Here is an 11,801-nt window from a genome sequence, read left to right on the forward strand (position 1 = left end):
TTTAATCAACGTATTATATTCATAATATTTTTACTATTTTATTTGTATTAATTCACATATTATATTTTTAGGAATTTGTTTTAGTTATATTATTTTGAATTGACTAATTGTTTAAGATATTCTTTCTTGTAATTTTATTTGTTTATCAACTAGTTTTTTTCAAACATGATTGTTCATATGCTAGTTTATCCATCACCTAACCTGCCAAAATCTCAAAAAATTACAATCAACTCCAACAAATTATTAGTTTTAAAAATTTCATCATTAATTATATTATTAAATATATATTTTTTAAAATTTTACCATTTCAATGCACTTTATTTTTCTAAAATAAAATAATGAGTGAACCACATTTTTGGTCACTCGTTTGTGGCTATTTTTTGGTTTCATCCCTCAAATTCATAAAATACACTTTTGGTCCATTTTTCATGTTTTGATTGAGAAATTTTATTTTCTTATTTCTAATGCTTTAATTATTCCTCCATAAGCTTAAAAGTAAGTACATGAAAATAAGGGACAAAATGTAATCTTAGGAATCAAAATCAAAAACCAAAAACCAAAAACCAAAAACCAAAAACCAAAAACCAAAAAAGTTGGCATAGATAAGGGACCAAAACTAAAAATGTTGGCATAGATAAGGGACCAAAACTAAAAATGTTGACATAGATAAGGGACCACAAATATAATTCACTCAAAGAAAAGTAAAAAAACAAAGGTTTTTGAGTGAAATACATTTTTTTATCCCTCATCTAAAAGAACAGAATGTCCCTCACGTTAAAGACACATGCACACTTAATGACCTCATTTCTCACGACATTAATGGGAGCGACTTATTTGGGCTTAAAAACACGATTTTTGGACCATTAGTTTACGAATTTAAAGGACGAAAACCAAGAAGCGGTCATAGATGTAAGACAAGGGACCAAAAATGTAACTCACTCTAAAACAATAATTGTTTAATTTGAATAAAAAAAATTATTTTTCTCACCTCCAATCAAGTTTTATAGAATTTAAACTTGGAGTTTCTCTATTTTAAAAAACATTATAGAAATTTTGTTGGAATAAAATATTTATTTTAAAAAATCTTTTGGAGATGCTTTAAATTTAATAAAAAAAGATATGTTTTTTCATTTATTTTCACCAATAAAATTTAATTATTGTTATTTAATATAAAGTTTTGAAAAAATATATATCAAGATAATAAAATTGTAGAATATTCCAAAGACATAATTAATGTTTTTTAAAATTATTGAGTCAAATGTATTTATAAATGTTTGTTACTGAACATAACTATTTAATAAGTTATAATAAATTACATGTTAATTTTACATATTATTTTGCCCAAATATGAGTTTCTTATAATTTGCTTCATTAATAAAATTTAAATGTTGCATTTGAAGGATATTGGTTCGCCACGGTTTTTTGTAATTAATTCCTGAAAATCCAATTCGTATTTAGAATATCTCTAACAATTATTTTATTCTTTTTAGAAATCTGGAAAAAATGATGCTTACAGTTATGCTAAACTCTCATTTAAAATACAAAAAAACCCCAAAAAAATAGATAAAATTCTTCAAATTTTGGAAGAAAAGAGATAAAAAGACTCTGAGAACAAAGTGTTGATGTTACATCTCTGCCCCCATCCCTTTCTCCGACTCTTATCTCTTTCAAACATTTTTTTGATTAACCTGGATATCCAACTCGTTATGTGAGCCGACTAAGCCCAGGATGACTACCTGCTTTGCAGATAGTCCGAAGTCATCGCATTTGAACCTCCGTGGCCACAAGGGGATTTTTATTCTTCCTTGGATTTGAACCTGAGATCTTCTGGTACTTTTGACCTTTGGAGCCAAGCTCAAACTAATCAGGCACCACCCTTATAGTTTATCTTCTTCAAACTTCCTCTTGAGAAGGAAAGACTTGTCCAAGTAGGGTTAGAAACTTAGGAGAACTTGCAAGCCCCAAATTTAGCGTCTTGTATAAGTGGGTTAGAAACTCTACTTGGCAATGATTTAGGGTTCGTTCTCATTGAACATCATGAGAGGTTGTAGGTTCGTGGAGGGGTTTAGGTTTGTTTTGGATTTGGTCGAAAGAACGAATAAACGATGAGAGTCTGACGATCATTGTTTTGGATTTGGTCGAAAGAATGATTGATGATGTTGAACCTTTTCAGATTCGTTTTGGATTGAGTGATTTTGAATGAATTTTTGTTTTTGTTTTAGATTGAACGATTTGGATTCGTTTTGGATTGAAAGACTTGGAATCTTGAATTGATTTTAGTTTTTGATTTAAGGCTTAATTTATGGTTTGCTATAATTTTTAATTTAGATTTTGATTTGGAGTTCGATTTGTTTTGGCGGAGAAGAAGATTGTCGAGGGACGGGTGGTGTTGTTGTTGGCGGAGGAGAGAGGAGAGAGGGTCGGTGGATGGGAGTCTTGAAAGTTAGTCAGAAGAACCAAAAGGCCCAATTATTTGAAAACGAAAACGAGACTGGATAGAAAAAAAATGTTTGATATTTAACGATATTTTGTGATGGCTATTAGAAAAAGGAACTAAATTTCAAATGTTTTTATAAATTGTAATAATTATAGGTTATTTCTAACAAACCATAAACCATAGGTTTAGTGAAAAAATAGATAAATGAAAATTGGGACCTTGGATACTTAAGAATGGAAGTGACTTAAAACCAAAGGTATAAATTAATGTTGTTGTCATAACTTCCGTAAGTGGCAACGTTGGACCAAGTTGTGTATTGCGCCATTCAATGTCTTGCACGTGGTGGTTGATGGTTGATGGTTGATGGTTGTGAACCCCATTCCCCCTCTTCTCCCATCAACAATTCCTCCAATGAAGAAAAAGGGATCTAAGTTTTCTTTGGAGCATATGCGTATAAGTATTTGTTGTATATAAATATTATATGTTCAAAAAATAATGTTAATAAACAAGTTTGAGATAATATTTGAGTATCGTGAAACTATTACTAGGATATGTGCATTGTTTTCATATATTTTGCGCCTCAACTAGTGTTTGAATGAGTTAGTCGGCAAAGGTGGGGGTTCTATGGAAGTGTAACACACACGTGTGTGGTCGAGGCCACAGACTGCAGGATTCCCGAGTATTCACATGATGCATCAGAGCTAAGGAAGGAGCCACACCCTATGCACGCTATTTCTTTTTGGAGAACTTTGAATTGATGTTTCCCAATAGTTCTGATTTATCAAATAATTTGGATTAATTCTTATGAAAAGGAAAATTTTCGTTTTAATACATCTTCCACAATCGATCAAACGTTTTAACGTACAAATCCGTAATCTAAATTAATCCTTATGAAGAAAGGTTAAAATTCCCTTTTAATACACCTTCTATAATCAATCTGATGTTTTAATGCACAAATCCATTTTTTGAAGTTTGTTTTTGGGATATTGATCCATTTTCTTGTTCAATTTTTGATATAAATATAGAGACTACCGATTATTCTAAAACACATGAAAAGAGTTTCAACTCTCGAGCTCTCTACTATGATTCTACTGCATTTTATGTCGGTGTCCTACATCGACTTTGCAATGGTTGATCACTGTAGATGATCAAATCATTTAACTACAATCCTGGGGTTTTGAGACTTATCGACTCGCAACGAAAAAGTGTCACTGAAAACCTTTAAGGTCGGGATTCATTAATCCTTATAGTTAATCGTTTTTCGTTTGCGTATTTAACATGGTAGTTTTAAATTATTGTATTACAATCTTTATTTTGTTCACGTGGTAAACATTCTTTTTCTACTCCTTTATTATAATCGAGTTGATGACAAAAGATTGATATGATATTGCACTTTAAATACCGAATTAAAAATCAACAAAATTGATCGTTATCCATCTTCATATAAGAACCAATTCAAGTATTATTTCACATATAATTTGTAACCTAAATACATATTTGCATTATGTGTTTATCAAGACTTGATTGTCTACCAAAGGACAATCACAAGTATCAAAACAATCTCACAAGCATTTAATAGAGATACGAGGGAATCGTAACAACATCAATTTAAATTAATCTATGGTAAAATCATATGGTGAAATACTAAATTGCCCATAAAAAAACAAATATAGAATAATGTCTTAAAACAAATTTAAATAGAATCCGTCATGTTCAAATAGATAACTAGGGCATATGGGACGATCATTCAGATTGAAGTCTCGATGAGTCCAAGATCTCCTCTCATTTAAGTTCGGTTTTTAGTTGTCACGTTGGTTCTGTAATTGCATATTGAGTAATTCTCTTAACGCGTGCTCTTCCATTGTCTTCTCAGCAATTTGGGCTGCAAAATTAATTAAACAAGTAAATTAATACTTCTCATTTTCTCATGTAAATTTGTAGAATTAAATTACTAAATAAGAGAATATTAATTTAGCCAAATACCCGCTTTCAAATCAGTTAAGTCAACATAAATTTGAAATTGCCGGGTCATCATTTCGTTCTCCACCCTCAAACGCGATTGAAGTTGTTGTTCGTGCTCGATCTGAGTATGGAGGGTAGCTACAGTTCCCTGTAACAAAACCGATAAAAAAAGATATCGAAAAACAAGATACTTACAGATTAATTACAAGTGTTTATTCGATTTACTTGTAAAATAATAAATGCGATTCTAAGACTATAAAAAAATACTAATATAATAACATGAAATCAATGCCATTTATATATTTATCATAGAACAATGCCATTTATTATATGTGAATACAAAATTTAGAAAAAGCAAACCGAATATATGTATTATGATGTTAAATAGTAAAATAATAATAATAATAATAATTAAATTTAAGAAGAAATGCTGAGTCATATTTGAGAGTATATTATAAAAATATTGCGACAAGAATCAACAACAAAAGAATTGGTATCGTAAAATACCTCCAACGTTATTCGATTTTTCTCTAACTCCATCATTTTGTTCATCTTTTTTTCATGAGCTCTCTTGGCAGCGATACGATTCGAGATGATCCTATTGAAATAAACAAGTTATAACTTACCAAAATCAACGAGAACGTTTGTAACAATGCTAAGACAATAGACGACACATGGAATATTGTTTTACGTACCGTCTCATGGATTTCCTATCCATGTTGGGATCTAATGTACCCATTCTTATTTCATGTTCAATGGCAGCATCAATAGTGGCAGAAATGCTGCTCTTGGCACCCATTGGAATTGCAATGCCAACGTTGCTACCTTCATCACTCGTCACTGGACTCATGGGGTCGTAACCATCAAAACTCAACTCATATGTGTTTTCCATTTCTTCAACAACAATCTCTTTACTTCCATCAACTTCCCTATTTATTCCAAATGCTATTTATAATAACACATGTAATTAGTAAATTAGTTTGGTCGTGTGAGTATATATATATAACCAATACAACTCAATTTCAACCGTTCATTTAATTTGATGAATATGTGATTTCATAGAATTTTGATTGTTTCTTAATATAAAGTATTGATCATAATTAATTAACCTTATTCATCTTACATACATATTTAAATCATAATAAATGAATTCTCATCATTTATATAAATATCTCAATTAATTGAGTTGTATTGGTTGTACCCTATATATATATATGATTAACCTAGATATCCAACCCGCTATGCGAGCCGACTAATCCCAGAACGACCATCTGCTTTGCAGATAACCCGGAGTCACCGCATTTGAACCTCCGTGGCCACAAGGGAATTTTTATTCCTCCTTAGATTTGAACCTGAGACCTCCTGGTACTTTTGACCTTTGGAGCCAAGCTCAAACCAATCAAGCATCATTCTTGTGGTTCATATATTTTTGTAATTATATAGTTAAATGAGATTACAATATATATATATATATATATATATATATATATAATTATATTATATTAAAATTAATGCATTTTTTGCTATATCAAAGTTTAATAAAAAACCAAATATAAAAAATATTTTTTTCATACTAGCAGATACGGCATAATTAATGCAAATTTTTTTTTTATTGTAAATCGTGAATTAGAACTTAAATTTTTGCATTAAAAAAGAAAAAAAAAAACTAGAATTTATGTTTGAATAAAATAGAAATTATAAATAATAGTTGAATATCTTTTGCTAATTTAACGATCACATGAAAAAATAAAAACATATATCAACATTGTATGTATCAAACTAATTTTTTTTTTGTTTTTTGAATAATTTCTTAAATTTAAAATTTTATTATAAATTAATATTTTAGATTTAAAAATGAAGATGCAATTATTTTAATTTTCATGATATGATTTTCTAGTAAAAAATATTAATGAAATATTTTGTTATATTAAGAATAACTCCAACCAAACGCTACAAACTGTGGGCTCACTTGATACAAAAAAATTCAACTCTAATTATACATTAAAACATCTTTATTATTATTATTATTATTATTATAATAATAATAAATAGTATAATTATTTATAACATATTATTTTATTTGTAATTAATTTTCAGAATCAACAAATAGATATTACTTGAATTTTAAAATAATTTATCTATACTCCTATTACAAAGCATTTGACAAAAACTCTTAAAAACCATTTTTTATGCATAAAGTATTGTATATTGTTGCATATTATTTATAATTTAAGATTACAAGTAAATTATACATAAATACAACTTATTAAAACTCGATGTTTGAATTCGTATAACTAACTGCAGATAAACATAATCAAATAAAGGATAAACATCTCATTTAAAAATATAAAAAATCTAAAATATAATTAGGATAATTATCGAGTTCTAATAAAATAATTAATTATTATCTTTATAAGAAAATTATATTATTAAATCAAATATAAATTATTTCGTTATTGTACCTAAATTAAATTATAATCAAAAAATTGAATTAAAAAATTACACAAAAAATGATGAATTTTAAATAGTTAATTCGATACTGATATCGATATATTTTTGTCAAATTTTTATGATATCTTCAAATTTATATTTTTATTCAAAAATAAAAACATCATCATTTTCTCAAAATCACATAAGACTATATTATAACATCGATTAAGATAAATAATAAAATAAAATATTAAAATCAAAATTTATATAGATGCATCACACGAGTACCCTTCTACTTTAATAAAATATAATAAAAATAAAAATAATATTTTTCCAATTAATATTTTCATCAAACATTTACATTCATTCAATTCTAGAAGTAACACACATCCGAAAGCATAAATATCTTTTATACTCATTACAACAAAATTGGTTTTATATGACACCTAAAAGATTTAAGCACCTTAATAAAATACTTTACAGGATTTAAGTTTATAAAATCAAACCAAAAACGTCCTATCTAAAATTGCTATAATAGGTTTATAGGACGTTTTAACAATATCTGTAGGATGTTTTTAAAATAAAGTGTTGTATTAGCTATTTTATACAACATTATTTGACAACATGTACTATAAACAAAAGTGTCCTGTAAAAAGACAAGTTTATAAGAAAGTTCTCAAAACCGTTATAGACAGATGCTTCGTGAAATGGTTTGAGTTAGTATACTCGTCTCACAAATGTTCAATTAATGCATTCTGAAATTCAATTTGCCTCTTAATTTGATTATTTTGAGGGAACCAAAAATGATTTTCCTAGATTTTAACTTGTGTTTTCGTTTTGATTTTTCTATTACTAATCTATGTTATTGTATTTGGTTTTATATTATTATATTGACGCAAAAATATAATTAAAATTTATTTTGTTGAAATAATTATTTTACATAGCAACTTGATGTTAAACCTTAAAATTGCCGTTTTAGGTAGTTCACGTATTGTCCGTAGAAAGAAATTTATCTTTCAATTGATGTATTACAAAAAAAAAAAAAAAAATTAGTCACTCTTTCCAGATTGAAGGTGTTATGAAACTCAACTCATTAATTAAAAAAAACATTTTATCTCATTTACCTGCATAATCTTCAACTTCAACTAAAACTAAATCCAGTTTTTATATGGTTCATTAATAATCCAACCGAACCTAAAACCTTATTTTATAAAACTTATCTATATAATGTTTTTTAGAGGAAATATCTGTCAACCAAAAAGAACAAGAGAAGATCAAGATTCTGCAAGATACATAAAACCAAAATATCGGAAAGAACCCTAACAACAATGGACAACCAACCAGAATCATAACCAAAGCCAAAACATGAACAAAATTGACATAGAAAATACCAGTCCAACCAACTAAGCTGACTAGACAAGAAGATGTCAAAATAACACACTATTATCTATGACTGATTTTTATTTTATTTTAGACTATACAAAGTATATAAAAACTATTTCATACTTTATAACTGTAATTTAAATATATAGAAATAACATACATTTGAAAATAAATGAAATATATTTGAATTAGATACAAAAATATTAAATTACAGATCTAAAAATTGTAAATTATATAATTATTTTTTGAAGATAATGAAGATAGAAATGAAAAATATGGTAACAAATATCCATTAATATTGGGAGGAAATTGAAAAATAGGAATTTTGGTATATTTTTTATGTAAAAATTTATTTTTAAGTTGTATTTTAAAAAAATTAACAAACCAACCAATACTGCATTGACACTTGGCATGTAATGGTGTAAATGGTGATTGGGTCGTTTTCCTATTTTTTATATTCTTATTCTGTTTGATTATTGATCAAGTTATCATAAATTATTGCTAAATATATTTTGACGATAAATCTAATGAATGATGAAGTCGGAAACTTTAAACATAAAATCTAACTCGTTAATTAAAGTAGAAAGTGTGTTAATAATGAATTTCTCATAGAAAAATAACCGATATAGAATAAGTCCTCAAATCCACAACATATTAAAACGTCAAATAGTTTTAGATAGGACCCAACTTGTCTAATTGATGGCTCGAGCTAGGGTTTAGGACGACACACAAACTTATTCAGATCAAAGTCTAGAAGGCATGTTGTCTTATTCCAGTTGATTTTCAGTTGTTCGGTTGATGCTGCAATTTCGTGTTGAGTAATCCCCTCAACATTTGTCTCTCCATTGTCTTCTCGGCAATTTGGGCTGCAAAGTTAATTAGAAAAGCAAATTAGTATTCATCTTTTTACATAAATTATGTTTGAATAAATTAATAAACACAAAAAATATATTATATTGAATACCTTGTTTCAGACTATCTAAATCAGTACGAATTTGCAGTTCTTTAGCTAGCATCTCGTTCTCTATCATCAAATGTGATATAAATTGGCGTTCATGCTCTATCTGTGGTTGAAGGAGAGCTATAGTATTCTGCAATGAAAATTAATTAAAACGGAAATAGGACGGGTACATGTGATTCTTTTTATGCACTTATAAACTATATATCGATGGTTATTTAGCTCATAAGAACAACACACATATATAAGGGCCAGCTCATGTGAGAACAAAAAAAAATTGAGAACCGTGAGAACCTATATATTCATTTATGCATATACACTAATAAATTTCAGTGAATATAAGTGTCAATGCATATATACTTGCATACATGGTAGATTTGTACTGATGAATATACTCATGACTCAATACACATTTTAATATTGTATGTGCATCAATAAATATACATGTTCTCACAATTCTCAAATTTTTTGTGCTTTTCAGTGTTAACCTGAGCCCATATATACACTCTATGTTATAAAACACACATATTTAACTTGCATAATTGTCTTTAATATCTTATGAGTTGCTTCCTTAAAAACTCATTTTTTGTTTTGTTGTTTAAACAACAATGTTCTTTCTTTGGAACAAGACATAGGTAGATTTGTGTTGATAATGCAGTGTTGTTTCACTAATGAAACAACACGTTGGGTTGATATGTTTTTAATACAATGTCGTTTTACTAATGAAACATTACATTGATTAAGTGATTTCAAATGGGAAAAATGAGTTTTTAAGTAAACAATGTTGTTTCACCAATGAATAATCAAATACAAACCCGTGAAAACCAATCAAAACAATTCAATGAGTTTGATTTTAACTTATGATTTATAATGCTTTACATGTTTCAATCTTGTGTGTGTATGCGTGTGTGTTTCATATATGAACGTATTTTTGTGTTCTTTCACACGTACACCAAACAATGTTGTATGAACAATATATATCTCCCATATGTTGTTTCATATATGAAACAACACATGAGAACCAGTTAATAGAATATAATTCTTGATGCATTACTAATTTGTATTTAATATTAATAATATAGATATAATAATTATTAATTCTATTTAAATAATTCTAACATTAATTATACAAAATAAATTGATGGGCATAATGTTCAAACAAATAAATTAAATCAATACAGAAATTTAAATGGACTATAATTACATGGTGCATATGTACAATAAACATTAAATTTCATGACAAACTAAAAGAATAAATAAATGCACAAATTACAAATCTTATCAAATATAGTTTTATAAAATAGGTTATTATAACAAAAACTCTTAAAAATCATTTTTTTATGCATGAAGTACTGTTTATTAATACATATTAGTTAAAATTCAAGATTACAAATAGATTGTACATAAGTACAACTTATTAAAGCTTTATTTTTTAATTCGTGTAATTAACAATAGTTAAATATAATCAAATATAAGATAAATATTTTATTTTAAATATAAAAACTCTAAAATATAATTAGGATAAATATTTGACTTCTCATTGAATTATAATAAAAAGTTGAACTAAAAAAATAATAGAAAAATAAGAATTTTAAATAGTTTATTTAATACTAATATCGATATATTTTTTTCAAAGTTTTATGATATCTTCAGTTTTATATTTTATTCAAAAATAAAAATATTATTACTTTGTCAAAGCCATAAAAAATCGTATTATATCTACAGGGACAAAGAATAAAACAAAATATTAAAATCGAAATGTATTTCGCTGCATTGTGTGAGTATCCTTCTAGTATATTTTAACATACAATTAGTTGATTATATTTAGGGGTCGTTTACCAAACATTTACCAGTAAGTGCTTATGGTTAAAATTTAACACTATTATTTATTTACCGGGTAAAATTTTAGTCCACCAAAACGGCATCTAATGCAACAATTTATCCCATAAGCGCTTACTGTGGAAAGAGTCGTCGTTCTCACTTACCGGGTAAGATTCTTGATCCTTGTCTCGCTCTTACCGAGTAAGATTCTTGGTCTTTTACCATATTCATCCGGCGAGATAATCTGACTTGGTAAGCGCTTCTCCGGATAAGCATTTGGTAAACTGTCCCTACACTTTAACTTATGATCTTGTGATTTTTTTTTCATTTTTTAATATTAATCTTCCATTTTTAGTATTTATAAATTTGTGATTGGTGGATGAGATCCACTAGTAAAGTGTTTGTTACCGTTTAAGTAATTATGGATAAACACATTGGAAAAGAACACGACAACATTGAGAATGTTAAAATTGTTTATGGTGACAATTAGATTTCGAGATCAAAAAGTGAAATAAATAATCAAAGCGAGCGTCTTGGTAATTATGAACACAAATTGACATGTATACACCCATATGAACACAAATTGACATAAATGAACACTTGTGCTAATTATAAACACAAATTGAACATATATGTGAACACTTGTGGTAATTATAAACACAAATTGAACATATATGAATATTTGTGACAATTATGAACACAAATTGAGCATATATAAACATTTGTGGCAGTTATGAACACAATTGAACATATACGAGTTCTATTGTTTGTAACCGATGATATTGATTGCACATTCTCTTTTACATAAAT

The sequence above is a fragment of the Cynara cardunculus genome (genome assembly GCF_001531365.2).
Source record: "Cynara cardunculus var. scolymus isolate 2C chromosome LG 9, CcrdV1, whole genome shotgun sequence".
NCBI lineage: Eukaryota > Viridiplantae > Streptophyta > Magnoliopsida > Asterales > Asteraceae > Cynara > Cynara cardunculus.